We start from the raw sequence: 18,702 nt of genomic DNA on the forward strand, positions 1-18,702 counted from the left end.
AACAGTAGTAAGGATGTGGTCCACAAATTACAATGGGAGATAGAAAATGCATGACAGAAGGGCAATGTTACAGGACATGGGATACTTCAATATGCAGGTAGATTGGGAAAATCAGGTTGATGCTGGATTCCAAGAGAGGGAATTTTCGGAATGCCTACAAGCTGGCTTTTCAGAGCAGCTCATGGTTGTGTCCACGAAGGATCAGCTATTCTGTGCAATGAACTGGAATTGATTAGAGAGCTTAAGGTACAAGAACCTTAAGGGGATGTGACCATCAAATGATCAAAATCACTATGAAATTTGAGAAGGAGAAGCGAAAATCAGATGTATCAATATTACAGTAGAGTAAAGGGAATTACGGAGGCATAAGATAAGAGATGGCCAGAATTGATTGAAAAGGAATACTTGCAGGGATGACAGCAGAACAACAATGGCTGAAATTTCCAATAGCAATTTGGAAGGCACATGATTATGTACATCCCAAAGAGGAAGAGGTATTCTAAAGGCAAGATGACACAAGTATGGCTAACAAGGAAAATGAAAGCAAACATAAAAGTGAAAGGGAAGGCATTTAATGGAGCAAAAACTAATGGGAAGTTAGAGATTCGGAAGATTTCAAATACCACCATACGGCAAAAAAGTGATTAAGAAGGCAAAGATGGAATATGAAAGTAAGATAGCCAATTAGGTTGAGTCTGCAGTGAGGAATGAAAGTGTGATGCTAGCGTTCATTTCAAGAGGACTAGAATATAAAAGCAAGGACGTAACGTTGAAACTTTATGGAACTATGGTGAGGTCTCACTTGGAGTGTTGTGAGCAGTTTCAAGCCCCTTATTTTAGAAAGGATATGCTGAAACTGGAGAGGTTCATGGAAATGATTCCAGGATTGAATTGCTTGTCATGTGAAGAGTGTTTGATGGCTCTGGTCCTGTATTCACAAGGATTCAGAAGAATGAGGAATGATCTAATTGAAACCTATCAAATGGTTAAAGGCCTCAATAGAGTGGATGTGGAGAGGATGTTTCCTATGGTGGGAGAGTCCAAGAATGAAGGACACAGCCATAATAAAGGGGCACCCTTTTAAAATGGAGATGAGGAGGAATTTCTTTAGTCAGAGTATGGTGAATCTGTGGAATTCTTTCCCACAGGCAGCTGTGGAGGCCAAGTCTTTATATGTACAGCAGAGGTTGATAGATTCTTGATTGTTCAGGGTATGAAGGGCTATATGGGAAAGCAGGAGACTAGAGCTGAGAGGAGAACTGGATCAGCCACAATGAAATGGTGGAACAGACTTGATGTATCAAATGGACTAATTCTGTTCCTATATCATACGGTCTTATGTTGCTGTGTCCTAATTAAGTTCAATTATTAAAAAATCATTTTTACAGGAATACCCACTTGTCCCAGTTGAATAACAGAGTGACAGTTGTCCCAGATGAATAATAGAATGTTATCCCAGCAGAATAACACAAAATGAGCTGCTTATGCATTTGATTTGTGAAAATCAATGTATCTGAAATAAAAGGGCATTATTTGAAACAATTTCTAGGCCATAGCTTTTTCGTAAAAATATATTTTTATTATAAATCCACATCTATGCCAAGAGGTTATCCCGAATAAAAGTCTTTGAGCTGAACTCAGTGCTGTGTAATAGACAAATTAACCACTTCAACTTAAAATTCATCATCAACATCTATGTTTTAATTACTTTTCACCTCATCAATTGGTAGTTGACTCTTTTTCAGCCTCAAAGCATAATATATCATGTTTTGGTCCTTTCTCTCAATACCTATCACCATAACCAAAAGCACTGACACGTGAGGCTGATGGCTGTTGAAAGCTCAGCCCAGGGTCATTAAACCAATTAGGTGGTTAGACAATATTACCTCCAGGTGAACTAATACTTTTCAATCTCTGCTGGTGGAGACTTTCTCAGACACAAAATCTGAGGATAGGGTATTCTGATATCTACCTATTAAAATTGTCATTCATTTGCCTTAGCACATATGCCTTGATTGAAAGCTCTCAGAGTCCAAAATCACAACAGCTATTTGTAGGAGTAGCTTGTAGTTGGAAGCAGGTGACATCCTGACTGGCAGTTTTCCATGACTGTCAGATATTGAACTACTCTGCTGTGGAAAGATATCTTCCCGCTTTGAAGTTACCTCAGTGGATTCAGCTGAGGCTCAGCAATGGCCTAGGAGAGACATACAGCTGGAATCTGACAAAATATATCATTTGGAGTGATTGTGTGCTGACTGAATCCAGCTAAATACTGGTTCAGTCTCATCAATCCACAATAAGCACACACAGGAAATTTGTTTGGAACAATGCCAGTGGTAGCGAGACGTTTTCACTAATGCCTTTGCAACCACATCCACTGATCAAAACAATGAAACAGCTTATTCCCATGGGATGAACACAATAAAAGATAACAAGATGAGAATACCAGTGCTGAAACCTTTCCATTACCCTGCTCTGAAGAACTTCACTAAGTTTGATGGTCAATCTCCTGTTGTGTCATGGCTTTGAACTTACATTGCAGCATGTCTTCCTGCCAGCACACCCACCAGTGAGGGGACTGAGTGTGAAAAAGGTTGGACATTAGAGGGTAGCACAGTGATGCACTAGCAGAGTGGCTGCCTCTTAACCTCAGTGACCCAGATTCAATCCTGCTGTCTGCTCCAAGTTCAAAAGATTTCCCGCTGAATGCATGGGTTTCTTCTCTTTTAAAAACTCATCTCATCGGTGCACAAGTTGTTAGATCAATTGGCCAAAGTAAATTGTCCTTTGTGTATAAATAAGTGCTGGAATGTGGAGGAGTTAATGAGGAAGGAGGGAGAATAGAATTGGTTGGATTAGAATAGGTACCCCTTGGTCTTGCAGACTTTGTGGGAGTGCCCTCACATTATACAACTCTAAGACTCTTTAGATTTGACTCTAAGAAAAAAATCACTAAAATATTTCCTCCAGGAACCCTCTAGAGGATATTTTTTTCTTATTACTAATTAACTATACCTACACATCTGCAAAATCTTCGAAGTTCAAAGTAAATTTATTGTTGAAGTATACATATGTCACCATAACTACCCTGAGATTTATTTTCTTGCAGACATTCTCAGTAGAACAAAGAAATACAATTCAATACTACACATCAACAATCAATGTGCAAAAGAAGACAAACTGTGCAAATGCAAATAAATAAACAGCACTAAGAACATGAGTTGCAGAGTATAATATTTGCTGAAATCACATTGGACAGATACTTCTGAGTATTTAATTATACTCTTTCAACTTGGATGAGCACTTGAGAGTAGAAGTAGGTATGAGTATAGGGAAGGTAGCAGAGCTATAGGATTAAGGTTGGATTCTCCAGAAAAGACCCAATGGATTGAATTGGCCCCTTTTATGTTCTGTTTCTGAAATCCTGTTGCTTTGCTGTGCAGTATGTCAAAGCCCACAATGTTTCGATTCCATGATACTCTGTGGACTTATGCCTTTGTGTTCAATTTACGTTCAAACAACAAATAGTATTTGTTGTCAGGCTACAATACTTCAGGGAATATCTGACTAAGCCAATACTTCACATTTCCTTGCTTTACCAAACCACTTCCAAGTGTAGCCTTAATTACAGTCACTTAAGCATTCCTTTCTTAGACGATCATGAACTGGCAGCAGACATCAATTCTGTTTTCATTTAAGTGTTCATTAATTTCCTAGAAAATTGATTGATAATAGAGCTCTGTCTTGACATCCAGTACAGAATTTTGCAGGTCTAACCTGAAGTAGCTCTATAGAATGGCTGACAACATTACCTGCTACTATCTCCTTCAAAAGGTGAAAAGATGCGGCTCAAACTTAAGGCAGTTACTTTTGTTCTGAGCAAGTTCACCATTAATTTTACCATTTACACCATTAGGCAGACTTTCAGGTTTTCTATATATATAAAAAATCAATTCAGTAAAATCAAAGAAGCAAGTTAATAACCTGCATTTTAAAATGAAGTACTGCAGGATTTAGATATACCAGTTAGGACATTTAAAGCTCTATACCATAGTAGTAATGTATTGGACTTATTGGAAATATAGTCAAGATTATTAAGACACCAGAAAAACAGAAACAAGATTTAAACTTTGTGACAACTTTTGTATGATACCTGCTTTTATTTGGTTTGATGCTCTAAAGTCCCCTATAACTTTTCATCTTGCAGTGACCATATCAAGTCACTTATGTTCACACCTGGAAAGAGATCAAAAGAAAGGCTGCATCAACTAAAGATTACACTAATGTCGTACTAGTACAAAGAAATTTCACTACACAAGTCCCTCAATAAACCTACTCTTAATCTTTAGGTAAAGGTGCCTGAAGATGAATTAAAAGTAATCAGAAGAAAACTAACTTCCAATTTACCCAGTGTGTTCTTGGCATCATTTTCCACCCTGAGTACTTCAAAGCCAATTAATAATTTAGCAGCAAATATACTGCTTTAATTTATGAACTGTGACACCCAATTCAAAGTTTCACACACAGCAAAGTACCAGATGATGCTTCAGTGTTTAATGTTGGTATCAGGGTAAGTTCCTCTTATCTTTTTGAAATAGTGCCTTGGGATGTTTTATCTTGACTTCAGAGGCCAGAGCTATCTTTGGTTTTACTTCTCAACCTAAAGTAGCTTCTCTGACAGCGCAACAATCTTCAGTTATGCATTATGATGACAGCCAAGATCAAAAGTTGCGTATGTTATGTTTGTGGCAATAGGAAGCCAGGTGGCCGTGTTTGTAAGACAGAGAGATGAGGAATAAAATTGCAGCTGTTTATTTTACTTTTAAGTCATCTACCCAGAACGCCCTCTCACATGATGTTCAGTACGTAACACACAGGCAAGCTTGACAGCAACCTGTAAGAGTCTTAACATGAATACATAACATTTCCCTCCCCACTCATATTTTAGAGTTTTCAGCCCCTTCCCATACACCGACCAGCTGCTGAACTATTAACATTCAATGGAGTAATTGTCAAATTCAGTCAACAACATTTTTTTCTAAACTAGGGAGAGAGGGTAGACTGCCTTTATTACCAGATTTAACCCTGGGGATTACTCTGCTCCATATGATAAGGGCTAGTCATTAAACTAGAGATTCAATCTGTCTCGAGGCTGCCTATTCCTGTGAAGGAACTGATGAACTAGGATTGATGCCTAAGTCATTTTATCTCTTGGTGTTGTATGTATAGATCTTGGCTTGGGTACTGTATTGCCAGAGGTGGACACCTCCGAAATCACAGGTGATGTAAGAGCACTGGCTGTGTCATTAGATCTTAACTGAAGTTCTGAAGTTGTATCAGAGTCCTGTCCGATTTCTACAATGGGATCTGGATTGGTCAGTTTGTATTGGTTTTCAGTAGCTTCAGAAGTGGAAACAGCTGAATAATACGCCTTCTCCAGATGTTGTGGTTACTAGTTTCCACTGCGTATAACACAGGACCAGCTTGTGCCACCACTGATACAGATATCCACTTTGTTCCAAAGATACGGTTTTGGGCAAGTACTCTCTCTCTTGCTGTCAAGCTTCTGTACTTTGCTTTGGTATGTCTCTCTGCTTGGAGTTTCCATCCATTTAGTATAATCTGTTCCGTGTTTGGGGGTCTAAGCAGATTAAGCCGGGTGTGAAAATGTCTTTTCATTAGTGCAGTGGCTGGAGCCATTTTGGTGATGATGAGATATGTTGTAGTATGTCAGCAAGAAAGTACTAAGACACTGGTTGAGGGATCCACTTTTAACTGAAGACTTGAGGGCTTGTTTCATTGTTTATACGAGTCATTCATCAAGGCCCTTAGTGGCTGAATGATATGGTGCTGACTTGATGTGATAAATATCGTAGATGTCAAAATATCATAAATTCCATAAATGTCTTTAACTCTTAAGACAGGATTTGTGGGCCCACTGTCACTTACAAGTTGTTGAGGAAGCCTAAAACTGCTAAAGATAGAACATAGCTCCTCAATCCATTTTTCAGATATAGTGCTCTTCAACCTTGGGCTATTTGTGGTATGGGTCCACTATGATCAAGAATATATGGCCTTCTACAGGTCCTGCAAAATCCTCTGCCATCATTCTTCAGGCCATTCCCGTGGATGCAAAAGAGCCACTTGAGGAACATTTTTCACACCCTGACAATGTGGGCATGTTTTGACGTTTTCTTCAATGGTTACATCCATTCCTGGCAGCGTGCAATTTCTTTCATGCACACTACGCCACAGCGTCTCGTATACAGCTCAGCAAGCACTTGCTTTCTTCATGGTGGAGGAATGACAACATGGTAGCCCCATAGTAAACATCCAGCTTGGACCATGAGCTCCCTCCATCAAACCTAGTAAGGTTTCAATTCTATAGTTAGGTTTCACGAGTTATTATGTCCATCTCTTTAGATAGAACAGGGTCAGTACATGTGTGCTTCTGGACTTGTGCAGTAGTTATCACAGCTGTACGTACTTGGTTGAAGTAAAACATCTCTTTCAGGGATGGCTTTGAAGCTGTAAGAGCTGAGGGAAGTCTGGAACGTCCATCAACATTTGAATGGTACTCGGAACACCCGTCCTTTATATAGTACTGATGTGCAGGGAGTAACAGAGGCAACGTTTTATTTGACAGCAACCAGGGAAGGAATGCTTGCATGCGGACCAAAAATTGATGTAAAGGACAATGATCTGCCAGTAGTGTCAATCGTCATCCAAAGAGGAATTGATGGAATTTCTTAACTCCAAAGACAATTGTGAGTGCTCCCTGGTCAATTTGGGTATAGTGGCTTTCTGCCTTGCTTAATATTCTCGAGATGAAAGCAATTGGATGCTCTTCACCAATGACATAATGTGTGAAATAACAGCCGCACTGTATGGGCAATGATGGATTGAAGTGTGTGAGTGCTTCAGATAGTGACAAAGCTGTTATGGCCTTTTTAACAGCCTCTTCACGGTGATCTGTCCACTGTCAGTACGTTCATTCATTTAAAAAGCTCATGAAGTGGTTACAGCACGCTAGCTACATTAGGAACAAACTTTATGCAGTTTGTTATTAGCCCTAAGAAAGATTGTAATAGACTTATATTCTCTGGTTTTGAAGCCTCCACAATTGTCTTCACCTTTGACAGTGCCTTGTGAAGCCCTGAGCTGTTGATCACTTGGCTCAAATATCCAACTAAAGGCCAAAAGAACTCACACTTGTCCTTCAGTATTCTTAGCCCATATTCCTGGAGTCACTGCAGCATATCATCCAGGTTTTGCAGGTGCTCATGCTGATTTTTCACAGGAATGAGTAAGTCATCCAAATAGCACTGCTCTCCTGTCAGGCTGCTCAGGATCTAGCCCATTGCGGGAGCCCAGATGATGCTAAATGTTCGGCAGCTGAACATTCTTCTATGAGTCACTATGGTCAATAGTTCCTGGCTCCACGTACATCTGCAATTACGCTTAAAACAAATCAAACTTATTACATGTCTGTCCTCTGGCCGATCCTGCAAAAATGTCTTCAGTGAAGGAAAGAGGGTATTGTTCAGTTGTAAGAACTTGGTCTATGTTTACTTTGAAGTCTCCACAAAGTCTTAAAGACCAATGCACTTTTAGGATAGGAAACACTGGTTTAACTTCCACATACTGGTTACTCTGTGCCAGTCTTTCTAATTCAGCCTCTACCTTTGGTTTGAGGGCACAAGGATCAGGTCTTTCCTTCAGGCATTTAGGAGTCTTGTCAGGCTCAGCAGTGATTCCTTTCATATAGCCCAGTTCACCGCTGAATACTTCTCTAAGTTTCCTCTAAATCTCTTGTAGACCTGTGCTTCTACAAATCAAATGCACTTCGTGCCAGTTGAGCTTGAGCTGCTCCAACCAGGAGATAACTACCTTTAACAATGTACAGTGGAAGGTTTCTTCATTCATTAATCTCCACTGTAACATATGCTACTCCCCTCACTGGAACAACCTGACCAGTGTAAGTCTTTAAAGTCAACCTTGGCCCTTCTTGGGTGAGATGCTGCTGCAATTTCTCCTTGTTAACCATCTCTGACACCAGCAATACTACAACACATGTGTCCAGCTGCATCTTCACTGTGGCCCCATACAATCTTGGGGTCACTCAATAGACGTCTTTGTGTCCTGAATCAGACAAAACATGCAAAGCTGCTTCAACCATTGAGTGAGAGTCACTCAGTCCATCCTCAGTATGCTCTATCAGGTTCACATGTTTCTTTTTGTTTTTCCAAAAGTCATTTTTCTTTATCAGTATTTTTGGCTGATAGTAACTTCTTACTTTTACAGGCGTGTTCAAAATGTCCCTTTTTTGTCACAGCTTTGGCAATCTAAATCCTTATACTTTTACCAAGTGCCCTCTTTTGCCACAGTGGTAACATTTACTGCTAATAGGTGTCTTATTCTTAAAGTCAGTAGAAACTTTATGAACTTGGGTAGATGTGCTTAATAGCTGTGCTTCTTTAGCTGCCATCTCCATAAATGTATGAAACTCAACTGCCTTCTGTAATGTTGGTCTGCCTTCTGAAAGCAAATGCTTCTGAATTGCCTCACTACACAGACCACATAAAACTCTATCATATAGTGTGCTATTCAGAGACGGCCCAAAATCAGAGAGTTCAGACAATTGCTTCAGCACTGCCACAAACTATGAATTAGGCTCTCCTTACTCTTGACTTCATTTATGAAATCTGAACCTTTCAGCAATAAAAGTTTAGGTGAAAAGTAGTCCTTGAAGACTTTAACTGTGACCTCATAAGGCTTATTGCTAGGGTTAGCAGGTTGTACTAGACTGTGTAATAAATTAAATATTTTTGCACCCATCACAGAAAAATTGGAACATGAATATCACCTGAAATTTAACTTGCCAGTGCAAAATATTCAAGTCGTTCAGTATATGAACTCAATTGTTCTGTCATTTCATCATATGCCCCCATACTTCCAAACACTGTTGCTATTTTCAAACACAATCACGTTCCAGAAATGTTAACTAGTCTTATGCATTTCCCTCACCCTCTCTTAACTGTTTTATTTAACCATTCCATTCTCGTTCTCTCCCCTCAGACTCTTCACTCACAATGCTTCCTGTGGCCATCTTTATCCTCTCACCCACATTACACAGTGGTATAATGCCAGCATTGCACGTGGACTTTTCTTACCAAAAGGGAGAAAACAATAAATACCCCGTGAGGACATGTCACCTTGTCATTAGTTGTTCTGTTTGTGGTACCGAGAAGCCAGGTGGCCGTGTACAACACACATATAAGAAAGTGAAATGAGGAATAAACATGCAGCTGTTTATATTGCCTGTAAGTCATCTACCCAGGATGCCCTCTCACATGATGTTCAGTATGTAACACACAAGGAAGCTTGACAGCAACTCGTACGGGTCAAAATATGCATGAATACATAACAGCATTAACACTGAATAATGCTCCAGTTGCAATGATTATTGCTCACTCTGGATTTTGGGCATATTTAGAAAAGGCCATTTTAATGTCATCAGCTTAACCATTTATGCTTATGTATTCTGCTCGATCAAAAAACCTGACATTCCTCTGTTCAAAAATAGTTTCTAAACATCACTCATACTTAAAGCCAAAGTTTGTTCCCCCTGCTTTTACTACAATGGATCTTCCGAGTAAAAGTCAATGTATTACATTAAATTCCCTCAACATAGCCTATTGATTCCAATTGTAAAGTCAAACTATGTGAATTGACTCAGTTGGAATTTTTACTCTGTTTTGCATATTTGTAATTTAGCTGATTTTTTTTTGGCTTGTGAAGGGCAGGCAGTGCTAGGAGGGGGTAAAGGGGATTAATAATTATTTGGTGAAAATATTAAATTGAACCTTCCTCTCTGTGCATTCAAGGTGAAACAGATTTGTTACTCAAGAGACTGTAAGTAGTAATTAGCACAACATAGTATATACAGATTATATTTTTCATTTCTAAATTGGCTCTCTCTGTAATTACTTCAGTACGCTTTACATGAAGTTACTGGCTGCTAATCCGTACCACATACTTCCTAGACTGAATATATTTTTCTCCATGATTAAACAGTGAAGAGACAATAGATTTATTATATTTCAGCAATTTTTTGTTTGTCTATTTCTTTTAGCCCAGCTCTTCCTTCCAGAAAAGACAACAGCATTCAGCATACTTAAAAGGACCTCCCAATAAAAGTTACCCAGGAATGAGGAGGACTGCGTGGTTGTCTGGTTTAGTCAAGTTTTTCTCAGTGCATCTGTAGGTATGAAATTCTACCCTCTTTTCCACAATGGAATATAGAAAAACTCTGACAACTAACTGTCTATGTCTTAAGAGGTCTATAATTTTCACTAAGGACTTCCTCAATGCATATATCCCTACTGTGATTAAAAATAATGAATGCCAGTTAGGGAAAAAGTGGTCATGAATAAGGAAGCAGAAAACACACATCTGCATCCTTGGCAATCCTCAAAGACAGCTGTTAGTGGACGACTTGCCACCAACCTCTTGAAATAACTCAGTAGAGTGGAAGAAAGGTCAAAATAGTGAGCAGAGCAGTGAGCCTCTCCATGGTGACTAGTGGCATTCTTGCCAAATCCTGAACCCATCTTCATCCTGAGCTCCCTCACATCAATTAATGCGCGAGCCTTTACTCAATTGCCCCATTCCATGACTATGGTAGATTCTCGCAGTCGTTAGTGAAATGCAGAATTTATTGTTATTTCAACCACCCCCACCCCAGCTTCGTGCTGTGGACTGTTTTGAGTTGGCCATTTTGTACACCCTTCAAGAGGTAATACTCAGGCATACACTCCTGTGTCCTTCTGTGCATGGCTGACACACGCTGAAGACAGCTTTTCTTATGCTCCCAACAGCTGGTACTTTAAACTGTTGCTGAGATTGTTCTGAGACAGTATATGAAGAATTCATTCAATCTCATTTCCTGATCGAAGCACTTTTCTACCCCTGAAGAATAGGCATGGGGCTGCAAGTCTGAGTGTCAATGCTTGCCTCATGCTCCAGAATCACAAGTCTTCCAATAGTAAATGGCTTTGCTCATTTTGATATCAAGTTGTCAAAGTGAGTTGATAAAGAATCAAGCCAAAGTAGAAAAAGTGGTCCATATTGTCCAGAGCCTCATTACTGATGTGATATTGGCAGAAACATTGTCACAATGCTGAAAGAATGACTTCAGAATTGATTGCTGTGCCCAACTGGTGTGTGGTGAGAAAACCTGTCCATCATGATCTGCAATTCATCAGATAATTTACAGAGAATCACTGCACAGCCTTTAAAGAGCAGAACTTGAATGCTGCACTCTATGCTCTACTGCTCTGAAATGATCTAAAGCTGAACAATCTGTCATCTAACCATGATTGAATTTGTTTGCCAGATTGATCGCTTCAAAAACATAATTAAGAAGAATGGAGAAGATGCCAAGTTTACAAGCATGAAGGCACAGTTTCACATCCTACTAATATTGATGCTGAATTTCGATATTTTATTTTCATACCGGGTGCCTTGGCCTCATTTGTCCTGCCATTTCCTGACTAGCGAGAGTTTTGGAAGCATTTAACCAATTTTCAACAGGATCTTGTAGATACCATTCCAGCTGGCTGCATCAATAGTATTTTGTGCATGAATGCACGCTAAACAGAAATACAGCGCATACACTTGTTGCAAATTGAAGTCAAGGACATCATGAAGCATATTTTGCTCACAAAGCATCCACCACTAATTTCCATAAACAGCCAACTCGGCCACTAGGTTTCATCAGTCTCTCGTGTCCTTCAATCTGTCAGTGACTTATTATCCTTTTCTCCTTTGGTTTCAGGCTTAATGTAGAGCACTGAACTTTGGCTTCATTGACAATTTAAATCTATTTCGGGAATGCATCACATTTTTCAAACCCAATGGCATTCCCCAAACAGTATGGGCTCATGAATGCTATCTGCAAACTTTTCCATAGCGCTCTGGCAAAACCACATATTTGACCATTTACAATCAATCTTCCAACCTACTTGAACGGTTCTGTAAATGTTACCCATTCTATTCAAACCATCTTCACTGGAAGGACCCACAGATTGAATTATCCTATCAAAAGTGTTAACAAATAACCTTCTCTTAAAATCTACAGCACCTCCCCTGTTGCACCACTCCAGGATACTCTGTTTAAGCTACCTCTTCTAAATGTGAGATCCCTTTCAAATAAGACTTATCTTAAATTACTTTATTATCTCTACAAACCTTGATTTTATGTTCTTAACTGAGATCAGGATAAATCAAAGTGTAACCAGCCAGATACTTGAACTGCATTCCCCTGACAGCGACAGTTCCAGTGTGCCAAGGCCCAGTGGCCAAAGTGGGGGGAGGGGGTGCTTGCCACCATGTTCAAAAAGCGTTTTAGGTGTAATCTATTGTCTGTCAACAATATTTCAAGTTATGAGGCACACGTTTAAAATTTGTATTACATATCCTGTTCTCTGAGTTACTATTTGTTACACTCCCAAAATCAATGCCTGCTTTCTCTATTTTACTGAACTACAACAGAATTGTCATCGCTGGTGGTTTCAATATTCGTATTAATGCAGACTCTATGGCAGCTGAATTCATGAACTTGCTATGCAGACTAGAACTTACCCAGCATGTCAAGAAGCCCATCCATCAAGTACACTTGACTTAGCAATGACAAAAGGGTCTCTGTCTGATACCACTATCTCTGATAGTTTTGTGTATTTTTTAGATTATAAGACATAGGAACAGAAATAGGCCACGGTCCATTCAATCTGCTCCATCATTCCATCATAACTGATTTATTATCCTCATCAACCCCATTCTCCTGTCGTGTTTTCTACATCTTCCGATTCTAAGTCACCTCTTTCTAAAGATTTGATTTCACGTTTTCCCCAACAGAGCCACCCCACCCTCTCTGCCTACCTGCCTGTCCTGTCGACACATTGTGTAACCTTGGATTTTAAGTTTCTATCTTCTTTTAGCCGCGTCTCAGTGATGCCCACAATGTCATACCTGCCAATCTTTAACTGTGCTACAAGATCATGCATCTTATTCTGTATACTGCGTGCATTCAAATATAACACCTTCAGTCCTGGATTCATCACCCTTCTCAATTCTGCCCCCATATTACACTTCACCTCATCCCACTGACTGAAACTTTATGATCTGCCTGTCTATCCTCACAGTCTCATTGCACACTACATCTGTTTGTATACCAACTGCCCCATCCTCAGTCCTATCACTCCTGTTCCCATCACCTTGCCTACTTAGTTTAAACCCTTCACAACAGCTCTAGCAAGCCAGCCTACAAGGATATTGGTCCCCTTCAGTCCAGCTGTAATCTGTCCTTTTTGTACAGGTCATACTTTCCCCAGAAGAGATCCCAATGATCCAGAAATCTGAAACCCTGCCCCTTACACCATTTCCTCAACCACTCATTTATTATTACTATCATCCTAATCCTGCCCTGACTAGCACGTGGCACTAGGAGTAATTCGGAGATTACTACCTTGAGGTCCTGTTCTTCAGCCTTTTCCCTAACTCCCTATACTCCTGTGCAGAACCTCTTCCCTCTTTTGTTTTTATTTATGTCATTGGTGTGAAAATGCACCATGACTTCTGGCTGCTCACCCTCCTTCTTGAGAATCTTCTGTGGCCGCTCTGAGACACCCTGGACCCTAGCAACTGGGAGGCAACACACCATTCTGGCTTCTCTTTCATGGCCATAGAATCTCCTGTCCATCCCCCTAACTACCAAGTCTTCTGTCACTATTGGGCCAAAGCCTGTTCACTCACACAATGGCAGCTCCAACAACAGCCTTTCCACTCAAACCCTGTTTCTTTTATTGGCCCTAGCTAATTAACCCAAGCAATCTCCCACTCCCAAAAGGCCCCACTCAATTTCTAAAACTGGTGCATAAAGTCCACAAGGTACCATCTTCAACTCACTCTGTGATCTCCTGCTCTGCATGATTTTTGATGCCCTCCTGTCTGTAACCAAGACCAAGAAAGAAATTACAATTACCATTACAATTACAGGGTGTACCTTATAAAGATAGGTTGAGAGAACTTAGCCATTTCTCCTTGGAGCGACAGAAGATGAGAGGTGAGCTGATAGACATGTTAAAGATGATGAGGGGCATTGATCATGTGGATAGCCAGAGGCTTTTTCCCCAGAGCTGAAATAGCTAACACGAGGGGGCATAGTTTTAAGGTGCTTGGAAGTAGATACAGAGGGGATGTCAGGGGTAAGTTTTTCACGCAGAGAGTGGTTGGTGCGTGGAATGCACTGCCGGCAGTGGTGGTGGAAGCGGATACAATAGGGTCTTTTAAAAGCCTCTTAGAAATGCACTAGGGAAATTCTAGGCAGTTTCTAGAGTAGGTTACATGACCAGCATAATATTGTGGGCCAAAGGGCCTGTAATGTGCTGTAGACTTCTATGTTCTATGCTCCAAACAATAGTTTCTCAATGCTGCAATGCAAGTTAAATTCTCTGAGCTAAATGGTTTATCTGACCCATATAACCTAAATTGCTCAGTAAATGAAATAGTTTGTACTTTCAAAAATAACTTGAATATATTAAACACATTCTTCCTAGTTAAGTAGGGTTAAAAAGAAATCACTCAGTAAATCATTGCCATGATTAAACAATTCTGGCTGCAAGCTTTAAGAGATCATTCAGTGCAGCTGAGAGAAAATGGAGGAAAACTGGGTTAGATGTCCACATTCATATTTCCAAAGAAAAACTAGCCTCCTTTAATGCTGCTATACACTCTGCAAGAAGAGCCTATTTTTTCCCAAGATTATTACTGAGAATAGCGGTGATTCAAGAATATTGTTTTCAACTATAAACTGACTGAACCCTGCCCCAACCTATAACGACCTCAGTAAAGCATCAGCAACAAAACATAATGAATTCGCAGTATGTTTTACCAACAAAATTACTTCCAGGAAGGAGAGTTCTGCTACAGATACTGGCAATCTCTATTGCCAACCTCATATAAAGATGACAAACATGTTAAAATTTACAAGTATTTCCAATGCAGAGCTTCCTAAGATTGTAATGAAGTGTAATTCGACTACTTTCTGTTTCGGCCCTGTCTGCCACACTTTCTGAGGACTCTTTTAATAATGTTTTCAATTCTGCTAGAAAATTTATTACCACATGCCTTGAAAATGGAGTTTTTCCAGAGGCCTTCAAAAATTGCTGCTGTCAAACCCCTACTTAAAAAGCCAAACCTTCATTGTGAGGTACTAGCTGACTACAGGCCTAGATCAAATATTTCCTTCTTGGGCAAGATTCTTGAGGAAGTCATTTTAAACCAATTCAACAACTTTCTGAGTGAGAATATTCTACAAAAGTTTCAATTAGGTTTTAGAACAAATCACAGGATGGAGACGGCCCTTAACAAAACTGTCAGCAACATTAGGTCCAGCACTGATGCCAACAGGGTGTCAATTCAGATTCTCCTAGATCTACAGTAAATGCTGCCTTCAATACAATCGACCACAACATTCTCCTAGACCACCTTGAGAGCTTAATTGGTTTCACTCATTTATCTTAGAGAGAAGCTGTATTTCTCTGTCTTGGAAACCAGTTTTCCAAGTGATGCAATGTACCATTTGGTGTTGCTCAGGGAAGCTATATTAGTCCCCTGCTCTCCTCCTTGTACATAATCTCCTTAGAAGACATCATTAGAGAGCATGAATTTGATTTCTACATTATGTATTTGAACCTAATGATGATTTCTCTGACTTCTGTATAGCTGCAGTAAACAAATGGATAAGCAATGATTTCCTAAAACTAAATGAAGATAAAACTGAATTTTTTTTTAGTTGGTCCAAAAGGGATAAACTTCTTGATAAACTTGGGAACTTGGCTCCCCTTGTAAAATCAGAAGTACCAAGAAACAAGCCTTAGCGTGACCCTTGTTTCAGATTTGAATTTTAAATCCCACACAAAAAAATGACCAGAGCAGCATTTCTAATTTAAGAAATATTGCAAAAGTATGTCATTTCTGTCATGTTACGATACTGAGAAACTAATGCACTCCATGAGATCAAAAAAACTAGATAAATGCAATTCACTTTCTACTTGCCTTCCAAAGCAAACTATTGACAAAGCTCAGTTCATTCAGAAGGTCACTGCTAGACTTTTAAATAAAACCAGGATGAGGGAGCCTATCACTCTTGTCCTAACTGGACTGCATTCGTTTCCTGTATCTTTTAGAATTGGTTTTTAAGTTCTTTTACTTGAATTTAAAGCTCTCAATGGTCTGGGACAAGAATACACTACAGAAACGCCTTTGCTTTACAAACCTGCTTGAGGAATCTAGCCCCCTTCTGCAAGTCTCTTAAATTTAAACTATCTCCATCAAAATAAATTGGTAGGTTAGCTTTTTAACCACGCTCCTAAACTGTGGAACTCAATAAATAAAACTATAAGGGATGCCGACTCAGTTGACACTTCTAAATGCCAGCTCAGAGTCTATCATGCCTTTAACTAACATCATTTTGTCATCTACTTTTATGGTTGAACTTTAATACTTCAGTGTAGATTAAAAGAATACCTAATTAGGCTAATTCCATAATTTAACTAGGAATGTAAGACTGAAGCTTGCTGAAGTAATAAGTATTTGCTTCACATTTTTCAATGATAAATTCATAGAATTATTTGATGCAGAAAGGGCTGTTCTGCCCATCACATTTTTACTGATCCTCTGAAAGATAACCCAATTTGTTCATAGCTGATGACAGAACCTCCAAGTAAGATGGCGGTGCACTTGGTTGCAGCAGCCTCTCTTGGGCCAACCAATGGTGTAATTGTTCATCCTTTAATACTTTCTTATGAACAGAAGATACTGCTGGATGTTAAGAACACTATGTATAACAAGTCTACCTCACTAGCGATTGGCTGGATAGCAAAGGACTTGCACAGTATAGACTTATGGCATACTGTTTCATCGCTTGCTAAGGTTTCCCAGGGAAGAAGGTGTCAGGAGTGGTGTGCAGTCCAACAAATGGTGGAAATATTTGTCTTAGACTTTTTTCTTGTGATTGTAGGATTGGACATTGCTAACATAAAATACTGCAAGTCTGGTTCATAGGTGAGACAGGCAATGGGGGAGCTGAGTGACCTCGGTCATTATGCGAGTAACAGGCCCGCCTGTCACGGTGTTGCCTGTTACAGCCACCCAGAGGAGGAGGTGTCAGAGGTGTGGGAGAGAACAAAGGCATGGCGGCCACACTGAAATCCAAACTGAGATGGGCACTGGTCCTTCCCATCAGTGCTGCTCTCCAGTGTTCACTCCTGGAAGGCAAGCTAGATCGTCTTTGTCCGTGGCTGCAGGAGATGAGGAACTGCTGTGTTCACCATCAATCTGCAGGACATGCCACTTGTGCTAATATTATATTTTGTGACTGCACTGTACCTGCTATTGTTACTATATGTCCTATGTGCAGCTGTAATGTACTGTGCTTGGCTCCATGGCCCCAAAAGAACATTGCTTCATTCAACTGTATTTATGTACATATTTGAATATTTGGTTTAGTTGTCATTAAACTTGAATTCTCCTTCCAATGGCTCAATTTTCTTTTTCAATAGCATTTATAATTCCTTTCTAGAATTTTTGTATGGAACCAGGTATCATTAACACTTCAGTCAAAGCATTCCAAATCATGACAATCAACAAAGTGGGGGGAAATACCCTCCCCTTTCTCCAGACTCTTTTGGTAACGATGTTTCATCTTGATATCTCTTCTGATTCTTGACCTATCAGTGGAACCAGTGTCTCATCTACTCAACTAAAATTAATTGCATTGCATGGCTGTGTCCCCTTAAAATTAATCCAATTCACATGCCTGATTTTTTTTTCCCCATTGCAGCAGCACTGATAGGAAGGACTGCAAAGCCAATCTAGTTCAATCCTGACTTCCCGGGCTGTCCACAGGGAGTTTCCACATTCTCCCTTTGACCAGGTCATCCCAATCATGTGCAGGTTGGTAGGCTTGTAATTTGCTCCCAATGTCTGGGCAACTGGTAGAAAGCAATCATCGATGTTTTGGGTCAATCTCTCACCCTCACAAGATGCTGTTTGATCTGTTGAGTTTGTTTGTTGCTACACTCATCCCACTATTTTTATTCCTTCTAATTTTCCCCTAAACTCCTAAGTTTCTACCAGTCACCTACACACTATAGGCAATATACAGTGGTAAATTAACCTACTACCAATCAGTTCTAGCAAAGGATCTTCAATCTGAAGAGTTGGCTCTGTTTCTCTTCTCATAAACACAGCCTGAAGTGCTGAGTATTCCCAACATTCTTTATTTTCATTTCAGATTCTTAGTATCTGCATCTTTAAAAAAAAAATTAACCCACAACTCACAGATCTTTGGGACCTGGGAAACCAGATTCCCTGGAGGAAACCCACACGGTCACAAAGAAAATGTGTACACTGCACACAGACCCCGCTCAAGGTCTGGGTTAAACCTGGATCTCTGACATTGCAAAACAGAGTTGAGGTTGACACTTGTATTTCAAACTCACAGTTGTGTATGCATGCAGTTCTATGCACTGCCATTAATAAGTATTCCCAAATTTTCAATATTCCTTGAAAATTATGTAGAATTAACCCGGCAGTTTTTCAGAGCTGGGCATCAGTCATTTAAAACGTAGGTCT

At 39.8% G+C, this 18,702-nt stretch overlaps 1 protein-coding gene across 1 annotated transcript in view; it reads right to left on the bottom strand.

Annotated features, from left to right (window-relative positions):
* The window catches only part of LOC132378460 (catenin delta-2-like), a 1,187,639-nt gene that overhangs the window by 958,222 nt on the left and 210,715 nt on the right, over window positions 1–18,702 (bottom strand). Inside the window, exon 2 of the mRNA XM_059945388.1 lies at window positions 4,157–4,239. The gene's annotated coding sequence lies outside the window, so the exon portion shown is untranslated. The remainder of the gene's footprint in view (window positions 1–4,156; window positions 4,240–18,702) is intronic.

Source organism: Hypanus sabinus, chromosome 20 (assembly GCF_030144855.1).
Source record: "Hypanus sabinus isolate sHypSab1 chromosome 20, sHypSab1.hap1, whole genome shotgun sequence".
Taxonomy (NCBI): domain Eukaryota; kingdom Metazoa; phylum Chordata; class Chondrichthyes; order Myliobatiformes; family Dasyatidae; genus Hypanus; species Hypanus sabinus.